General features: G+C 37.6%; 1 protein-coding gene across 1 annotated transcript in view; it reads right to left on the bottom strand.

The window, feature by feature from the left end:
* EFNB2 (ephrin B2) overlaps positions 1-10,010 on the bottom strand; it is a 28,869-nt gene that overhangs the window by 4,572 nt on the left and 14,287 nt on the right. The gene's annotated exons all lie outside the window — the stretch shown is intronic.

Genomic DNA, 10,010 nt, shown 5'->3' with positions numbered 1-10,010 from the left:
AATCCAGAACGTTGAGTCACGGTCCCGGGGTGCGTCGCCACCACTGCTGCCGCCCCAGCCAGCTGTTGGTTGCAAAGCCCCAACAGCTGCTGCAAAACTATTCGGCAGCTGCCCAGTGGAGATGGCCACGGTGGCAGAGCGGGCACCTCCGCCTACTGCAGACTCCGGCTTCGACTGCACCAGGGGTTTTCCCACCTCGGTTGTCCTGGGGGGTGGAAATTTCACCAGTAACCTCTCGGAGTTGTTTCCTCAAGGCCCAAAATGCACGAAGGAGCGGGTGTGCACACAGGCACCGGCACTGGGACGCCAGCTGGAGCAAACCAACAGAAAATGGGAGATAACAGAACTCGCTGCTTGCTGTGGCCGTGGGGAACTGCTCAAGCAGCACTTTCCTGCCCCTACCCCTCTCCTTTCAGCTCAGGATCTAATTCAACCAGGGCTTCACACTGTTCCGACCTTTGTTTTTAATTCTCGCTCCTTCTCTTTTGCCTTCCTTGGGGATTTTCTTTCAAATGCAGCCTATGTATATTTCCTTCTTCCTTCACAATGTCTTCCTAGCCCCATGGCAGTTATTTTTCTTGTTCTAATCTTCTCTCTAGCTGTAAAGATATAAACCCCATACCGCTGAACCCTGCTTCCTAGACTTTGATCTACTTCTTGTTTTTGTTCCACTGCTGCCTCTTTTGTGACTAACTCAAATTACAGCCACCACACAAACTTCCCAAATTGTGCTTTCTTTTCCTAAAACTCCCTTCTCCTTATACGTGGTCCCTCCCAGTTCCTCCTCTTGTTCCCTCCCCCCTGTAAAAACATGACAATGGCTGTATGGGCAACTACTTTTTTTTTTTTTTTTCCCCTAACTTGCAAAAAGACTTTTTAAAATATGTAAGAGCACAATGAGTAATTTAAGATAAAAGCCGATCTGAAATGTGCCACTGCATTGCCAGGCTCAGAAAATAATGGAGACGTATAGTTTTGTTTTCTTTTGTTTTTTTCCAGAGGGAAAAAAAAAATCAATACTAAGAACCCATTCTGGACATAAATCAAATGTGTCTTTGCTGAAAGTGTTTTTTATGACCTATTTGCCAATATACCAGCACAAGGACAAGAGAAGAAAAAAAAAAAAAGGCAGTAAATAGAAATACCAAAGTTGAACATCAATTGAAAGTACGACTAATAAACACTGACTCTGTCTTATGTTTTTTGCTATTCTTCATTTGTTTTTTAATTGAAGGAATGGGGGCTCACATCTCCTTAACCACCTTCTACTATTTTAATTGAATAGAGTGCTGCTTCTTCTGAACATCAATGCCTTTTTATTCTTTAAAGACCCACCCATTTAACCCACAGAGCAGGAGACCTCAATAAGATGCAGAGGATGCAGTCTGATCTCAGTACAGAATAAGAAAGTAAGATGGCAAAAAGAGTGAAAAATTACTTTAAATACAGTCTCCAAACGGGAAGGCCCAGATGTACAATGAGTCTGGTTGTGTGCCTACGCGAGTGCAATCTGCCTCACTTGCTTGCTAAAAGAATGCTTTCATAGCTTTGATGTCAGATGAATGAATTTGCAGAAGTATTCACTTTTTCCACAGTTCTTCAAGGGGTTTTCAGAAAGCCTACGTTATAGCTCAGAGTACATACAGACTGCTACGTCCCAAGGAATGGGGAATTTTCAAACAGAAGCATTTCAGTGACAAAGCAAAGTTTCCATCTCAGCTTCTCTCTGTAATTAAACCGACAATTACCCAAGGCCACTGGAGGAAATTATTTTTCGAAATTCATTAAGACTATCGAAATATAACTCACATATCCCTAGTGTACCAGGAAGAAAGTGAGTAGTTTTAAACACATCATTTCGAGCTTTGAAAAGCTGCATGGAGGAAAAGAAGTAATCTGGGACATCAGAGAAAACACAGTTTCATACTGCTGATGCCCCTTGACAGTTCAGTGTATAGAAGTCAAACAAGGGATTGAGTACAAAATATTCCTAAAACACTTGCTGCTGCCTTTCTGTATTGATCTCCAAATGAAAATTACAGCCACTAACTATCATGTAAGGTCCTCCGTCGCACTCACACTTCGGAAGGAAAGCGACCCTGTACCTGGAGCTCTGCTCACTCTGAAAGGATATCTAAAGAAAAAAAAAAGTGACTGTGATAGGAGTTTTCAGTATAAACACAGAAACATAACACAAGTTTCTTGTGTCTAAAATGGAAATACTACTCTCCGGTGTGTTTATATGATCAAATCTTAGGCCGTCCATACAATTTACTTTTATATAGTTATATATAAAAAAGACCAGGTTTGGGGTTTTTTATATTTAGTTCTAAATATGGATATATTTTAGAGGCAATTACTCACACATGAACTACCATATATGGGCCTGTGTTAAGAAGACTAGATAATACTTAAAGAGTAATATTAATAAACATAATTAATGATTAATATAAAGTTTCTCATGAGTATTAAATGTTCTCAGGATCCCAGACTTCACTTTGTATTAATACAGTACCACACAGAAAACTAAAAGTAAGTACAATGTTGCTAAACAGGTAGCAAATATTTTAAAATCTTTTGATGGATAGGTACCTCTGATTTTCTGAGAACTGTCTTGTTCCACTTGTGTCAATTGTAGAACTAATAATTACAGCCAAAAGAACACTAAATTATTAACTCAAGAGTTTATCCACACCTACTAATAAACAGATATAATTGCCCTAAAATCTCTATTAATTTTAGTATTTTCTGACAAAATCATAATAATTTTTAGGCAATGTTTACAACAGTGAGTAAAAAATTATGTTGGAGCTCCGCATACACAGACACTGTGTGTCTGCATTCCTTGAATATAACAGCAGCTGCCATTTTATAAGGAATACAAGTTTTGGTTTTCAGCTTTCAGAAAAAAAAAATTATTTGTTTTATGAAATTATGGTTAAGAGTCTCCTGATACATACTTACTTCGGAAAAGCTAGTATACATTTTCAGTTTTGTAAAACACTGCCTCTCCCTTACACAAGAGGAGATGAAATTATTCAGACCAAAGAATTTCATTCCAGCTCTACCTTCCCTTCTCAAAAATATATAAATTATTAAAACAAAACAAAAAAAAGCCACCCTGGTCTCATGTAAATCAATGTATGATGTTTTACATTTATTTGCTTTTAAAACTTCACAAGTGTTGTTTATTGTACGAAATGCATTAGCCATAAACGCAGACAGAGGCAGGGAATCAGTGAGTGAAACAGAGTCAGCTGACAAGAATAGTTCCTGGCTATGATTCTTGTACAGTCCCTATGGAGAGGAAGTAATATTACATTTTAATATGTCTTCATTTGATTGTTATTACTCTGCCTCCCAGGAGGCCAAGCCACTGCATGGATCTTGGCTGTTTTCAACCTATCAGGTTGGTAACATTGCTCTAATCAGATGGAGAATTAAGCTGCTGGATTTGTGCCTGTGTATAGCTTTTCATTCACAAAGAGATTAGAAATGAAGGCACAGTCACAAAAATTCAACTTCCATCACTCCTAAAAACACCCATTACAAAATGAAAAAATGCCATCACAATTACATAAAAGAAAACACCAGCAGACAAAAATCTCAACCTCTTAATTCTGCCACAATTATTACACATACTTTTATGTTTTAGCATTACAAAAAACTTTACCTACTTGCAAATTAAATGTCATATCCTTTGAACCAACACAACTTTGTAACACATTTATTTCTAGAGCTTGAATATGAAATGGACTACATAGCTGAAGAGAGAAATTATGATCATCATACTTAATTTTCCTGTTAAAACCAAATGGACCTTAAACCACAGGCTACAGAAATGAATGACTGATGTCAACTGATGGGCAGGAGTAAAATTGGTTTTGTCCCCCCTTAGTGTGCTGCAAGATACAAGCCATTTGGCAATGTATCAAAGACACATCATTGATGAGGTAATCAAGAATTAATTGCTGCTGGTGTGGATATGTTAATAGAAAAATGAGAATTACGGGTTTCTTTGTAATAGATCAGTACTGTCCAATAGAAGTGATTTTCACTTTTTTTTTCTTAAATACTGCTTGAATTCAGCATCAGAAAATAAGTTTCTCAAAATCAAAGCTAAATAAAATTAAACAACCCTACCCATCTCCACTTTTCCCCAGTTCTGCTTAGAAACAGAATGGAAAAGCCTGAACAGCAGCAAAAATCCATGAAAGCTTTAGATCCAACAGTAGTAAGAAGTTATTCTTAAAACAAAGCTGCACTTGATCTCATATGCACTCACAGGATTACTAAGCACATGTAAAGCTTTTGAGGGTTTTTTTTATTTTATTAAGCAATAGAATACTATTTTGGCCAGGCATTGTGTGTTTGTGCTCTGACTGCTTTCATCTGCTTTTGGTCCTTTCAATGGCTCTCTCAGTAAAGCACCAAATAAATAATTCTTCTTTCCCATAAATTATCCAAATTTATGGGACAGGTTTAAGAACACCAGAAATCACACACTGCAAAACCACAAATCACAGATCACACAACACAGAGGTTGTTTCTAGACCAGCCAGGGAGGAAGAACAAGGCAGCCGAGGTAATAGAAAGAGTTTTTTAATTAAATGAAATTACATTCTTCTTCTTTTTTTTTTGTTCCCTCTCCCCCCCGCCCCACTTAGTAGCCATGCCAGATCTGCATGGAGATCTGAAACAACAAAAAAAAATTGTTCAGGCCACTCACCAAAGAACAGGTAGCTTGGCAAACACTACACTGGGTGAGCTTCACAAAGTTTAGAGAGAAGATAAATACACTAATTTCAGCTACTAGCAACTAATGTTTTACCCTTGCTTGTAGTGACAAAAAATGAGACTGACACTGAAAACTTCACTTTTTTAAAAAATAAAATTGTCTTCTAAAATTTAACTATCAGCAGTCTCAAACCTGGACTGTAAGTGCTGAAACACAAATGCATTATGAATAGTTGCAGGGAGCACTGTTAATGTGTTGTCTGTGTTTCTGTTTAGAGACTGGAGACCTCCTCTGTTTAACTCTTTGTGCCTGAACAATAAAAATCACATCCTAACTTTTCTACTGATCTTACGGAGACAAAGAATCTTTAATAAAAAAGATAAAAACCTTCTGAATTTGCTCAATTGACACAATACAGGACACAGAGACAGTAATGAAAAATGTATAAAAATGGCTTCCCAATAATCTTATGTTTTTCTACCATGTCTGGCTTTTTATTTGTCCTACTTGCAAAGTCAAGGTGGCAGCAGAATTTTGAGGACTTTCTCAACCTAAACACCATTCAGAAACTCTCAATCTCTCAGACTTACTCCACACATTTCTTCAAATTAAGATAGATGGATAGCTTATGGAATGTTTATAAATACTCTTGAAGCCAGACTTTTTTCCCCTCTATCCACACGCAAGGCAAAACTTTATGTAAAGGAAAGGAACAGAATTCTCCCTTCTTTTCCAATTCTCATTCTTCTTGTTTTTCAAATTAAGTCCTATATTGTATGTCTCAGGATTTATATCTAAACAAGATCCATAAATTATATTCTGCACAGCAAGTAACCAGTAATGCCCTCCCCAGTCAAGCTAAAACCAGAACAAAATTAAGTAAAATAAAAAACAGGCCTCTTCTTGCCTGGAAGAAGGCAAAGGCTCTGCAATGAAACTTTGTGATTCACTTTTATAACCACTGCTCTAGAATGTATCTTGTCCAAATGTGAGCAGCGTGACTTGTGGTACTTATATGGGCCTCATCATATAGGAGTCTTTATATAATTCTCCATAAAATTCTCCACTTGTTTTCGTATGTTAAGAAAGGGACAGATTTTATTACTGTTTCTTTTTGTGCGTGTGTGTGGGGTGTGTAATGTGAAGGACACAAGCAAGACAGAGCCAATCAGTTCTGTACTGTCATACTCCTTGGTATATACCAACTGTTAAATTCCAGACACACCTCTAGAAATCCATAGACTCTCCTTCCCACATCTCATGTCCTCCGACAGAGAAGGACCGCCCAAGTATTATACACAAAATAGGGAGAGAGTTCTTGTAAAGTTTCCTCCCTTTCCTACATTCAGAATGATTCTCTTAAATCCAGGGAGATGTGACATCATACAACAAGAATACAGGTGATTAAAAAAAAAAAAAGCCCTTTATGTCAACAAAGTGTTTCCATAAAAGGAAAAAGAGTCAGCAAGCAAGATGGAGTTGGGAAGTATCAAAAAGCTGTGAGCTCCAATTGGTTTCTGCTGCCTATCATTTTAAAAACAGCACCACTTTATCTCTGGGTTAAGGAATGCCACTGCTGAAGTGTACTAAACAGTAAACTATTTGCTCAATTATTATCCATTACAGAAGGTCACAGCATCCACCCGCCCACAACAAAACTGTACTTGCCTCACTGCTGTCAAGTGTCCCTTTTCAAAATTATCTTGGAATGATTTAGAGATCATTAAAAAAAATAAAAAATGAAAGTATCTCAATACTGTATCACTATGAATGACAATTTAAGTCTTTCATTACAGCTAGCATTTCTAAAAGTATTTCGGTTCTATATTTCACATACTTTGAGAAATGTTGTCAGATAATGATCTACTGCACACATGGTTGCTTCTAGTTTACATAAACAAATTATATATTTCTGAGCGCTGAAGTAACTGTGGCAGATGTAAGCCCACTAATTATTGTGTGTAATATGTATTCAGTGTATATCAGAAAGTATGCATCTAAAACAGATTACTAACTAGTTAGCTTCACCAACTACAAACAAGTATTTTACGTAAGTTCATCCTTTCTCCTGGCACCCTACTGGCAAAATCTCACACGGATGGGGAGAAATACCTCCCCACCACCACAGCAAGCTTTGCTTAACAGTTCAGCTGAACAGAACTAATAGAATTAGTTAGCATTCAAGTTACACTGATTGTTGCTAATGACAAGTGGTCTTGCTGGAAAGAAAAGCAGAAGCTTTAATATTAAATGAGGACCTATCTTCTGTGTCATATGAACCCACCACCACTCTTCAAAGATGTTCCTCTGCCTTGAAAATCCCTCTGTTTTCTTTCTGTAGCACTTGGGTAAGAAAGGGTTATAGTGAAAGTTCATATTAAATAAATAAAAAACCTCTTGTTCATTCTACTGTCACTAATTGCATGCAATGATATTAATGACCCAGTAATTGCTATACGAGTAGCACTGAAGTGGAAAACATCATTTTGAGGCAGAGTTCATCTCTAGGTGGTAGGACTTCACCAGTGACTGAGTTAATGCCTAGTGACAGTTTAGAATATAACACTACAGACGAGAAAATGTGCCAGTCTCATGGTTATAACAGTTTAGATGGACATGACGTTATTTCCTTTGACCACAGAGAGCCCAGGAGTAACCTCAATAAAGTGCGACAGTCAGAGTTTGCCCTATAGATGAACTTCATTCCTTTCAGGGGAGATGCTCTCTACTATAACAATCTACAGCAATTTTCCACATGTTTGCTTCAATAAAAGAATACCTTCATCTCCTGCTTTTACATCAAGCACAACAAAAGCGTGCTTTATTGCAAAACACAAAAAGCTATTTACATCATCTAACTATCCTTCAGCAACACAGAGTTTGGCACCTTAGTACCGAGATCAATTGTGATACTACTGGATGAGCGCACGCTTGGCAAAGACGATCAGAAGTTAAGCACCATTTTGATTGCAGTATGCTTATATTTGTGTTTAGAACTTCAAAATACCCACAGAGTAAAACTTAATGAGGGAACATTGCTGAAATAAAGCAATCTGAATTTCCAAGGTGGTACAGGACCTCTAGTTCAAATACTTGCCACAAGAAATTAAGGGGTTTAGCTTCCTTAGAAATTATCACGTAGGCACACCTCAGTCCATTTTAAGAAACTCCAATGTGACGGGTATGTTAATCCTTCAGTGTCTGGAATTTTGAAAATTCATAACAAGACAGAAGAACCGATACTTTTAACAATGACATTCATAAAGTTTTTAATATTTCACTGGTGTCTTAACAGTGTAACATTACTAAGCTGGGGGTTTTTGGGGTTTTTTTTCCCTTTGGCAACACATATTATTTAATTAATGTCTTGATTCTGCTACCAAATCTGCTGTGGCATCCTCTGGATGGCAGCTGGAATCAATTTTCAGCACAGGCTGGGGCCCACCACCCAGAGAGCAGCTTTACAAAAATGACGCTAGATGTTCTGGTGGACACTAAGTTGACCATGAGCCAGCAATGTGCCCTCACAGCAAAGGCGGCCAACAGCTTCCTGGGCTGCATTTGGCAGAGCATTGGTGGGGTAAAGAAGAAAGAGGTGGACTCTTCTCAGTGGTGCCCAGTGACAGGACAAGCAGCAATGGGCACAAACTGAAATACAGAGAATGCTGTTTAAACCTGAGAAAACATTTTTAAACGTGAGGGTGACTGATCACTGACACAGGTTGTCCAGGCGGGCTGTGGAATCTCCATCCTTGGAGATATTCAAAACCCAGCTGGCCATGGTCCTGGGCAACTTGCTGCAGCTGAGCCTGCTTGAGCAGGGGCTTGACCAGTGGACTGGACCATCTCCAGAGGTGCCGTCCAAACTCAACCATTCTGTGTTCTGCAATCAACTGCACTGTTGTGGTCTAATGCATTTACCTGCTAACGGGAAATACTTGAAAAACAACTCAGTTTCCTTGGCAGGATTTGGATTCAGACTTGTTTCTCTCACAGCAGCTCAGTGAGCACATAAGGACAAGTCTGCTGCTGCAGTTTAGTTATTTTTGCTGTCTTCATCTACTGAACAGAAAACAGATAAAACATGCTAACAAAGATCCAAACATGCTGTTTAAAACCAGACTTATCAGTTTTAATATGGACTCTTCTGCAAGAACTCCTAAGACTACCTTAAGCCTAATCCTGTTTTTACTCACAGAAATATTTGCATGATTTCCTTGGAACTGAAAAAAAAGCAACTGGAAGACTGCCCATTAGGGCTTAGTTTTATAGTCTGATTTATTGGAAACAAATCCTGAAATATTCTTCCTCCAAAGCTTCCAGGATTGACTAAAGTCAAGAAAGAAAGTCCAAACTATCATTTAATCCTGTTTTTCAACCATTTCAACTCTGTGTTTTAGCTAATGCAGTTCTCAGACAAAAGTATATTTCCCTCCAATCCTGCTACGTAAAGACTTTAATGAGGCAAATAATTTCAAGTATTTAAAATCAATTTCATTAAAGCCTCTATAAACACTTACAGAGTTCCTGGTCTTTTATTTTAGGACTTAAAATACTGTAATACCTAACATCTAATACAAGCAACTGTATAAAATAAAGACTGATCATCCCACTTGATAGGATAAATGCTCATCACCAAACTTACATACAAAATGAAAGGTAAATGAGTTTCAGTATGCTAGTGCACTTCTACACTTCAGTTTAGACAGATACTTTCCTCATAGCATGGTATGTCTCCCCAATACACACCCCCTTGATCTAAACAGTGACTCATACCCTGCATATATAGCAAAAAATACACACTCAACCCAACCCTCTTCTGTCTGTAGTCCTATTAAGGATGTATATGCAAATCTAAACATAAACTTGTAGATCAGGGTTTTAGCTGTTTTTTTTGCAAAGCTCTTCAAGTGTCCCTTATTGTTGTTATATATACTATATATATATAAAGACTTCTAAGTGTGAATATTGTGTCTTTCTCTGTGAATGTACTGTATTTCCAGTATTTATAAATTGTTTATGAGGAACTAAAAAAAATAAGAAAAATAAATACTGACTAAAAATATTCAACAGCTTCTTATGAAATTTTAAAACCTGTTTAATTCATGAGTATTTCCTGAATAATTCTTTCTTCCAGTCTGAATAATTATTCTTCATTTTCATCTGATTCCATATTTATTTGGAATACTTGGGGCGTGTGGGAAAGGATAAATGTATTTTTTACAAGATGCCATCAATTAACAAACTGAGCATTCCTATCTTTCATTTCCCT

This window comes from Antrostomus carolinensis, unplaced genomic scaffold (assembly GCF_000700745.2).
Source record: "Antrostomus carolinensis isolate BGI_N321 unplaced genomic scaffold, ASM70074v2 scaffold20324, whole genome shotgun sequence".
Taxonomy (NCBI): Eukaryota; Metazoa; Chordata; class Aves; order Caprimulgiformes; family Caprimulgidae; genus Antrostomus; species Antrostomus carolinensis.
Note: the sequence above shows the minus strand (reverse complement) of the source record. Positions and strands in the feature narration are given on the sequence as shown.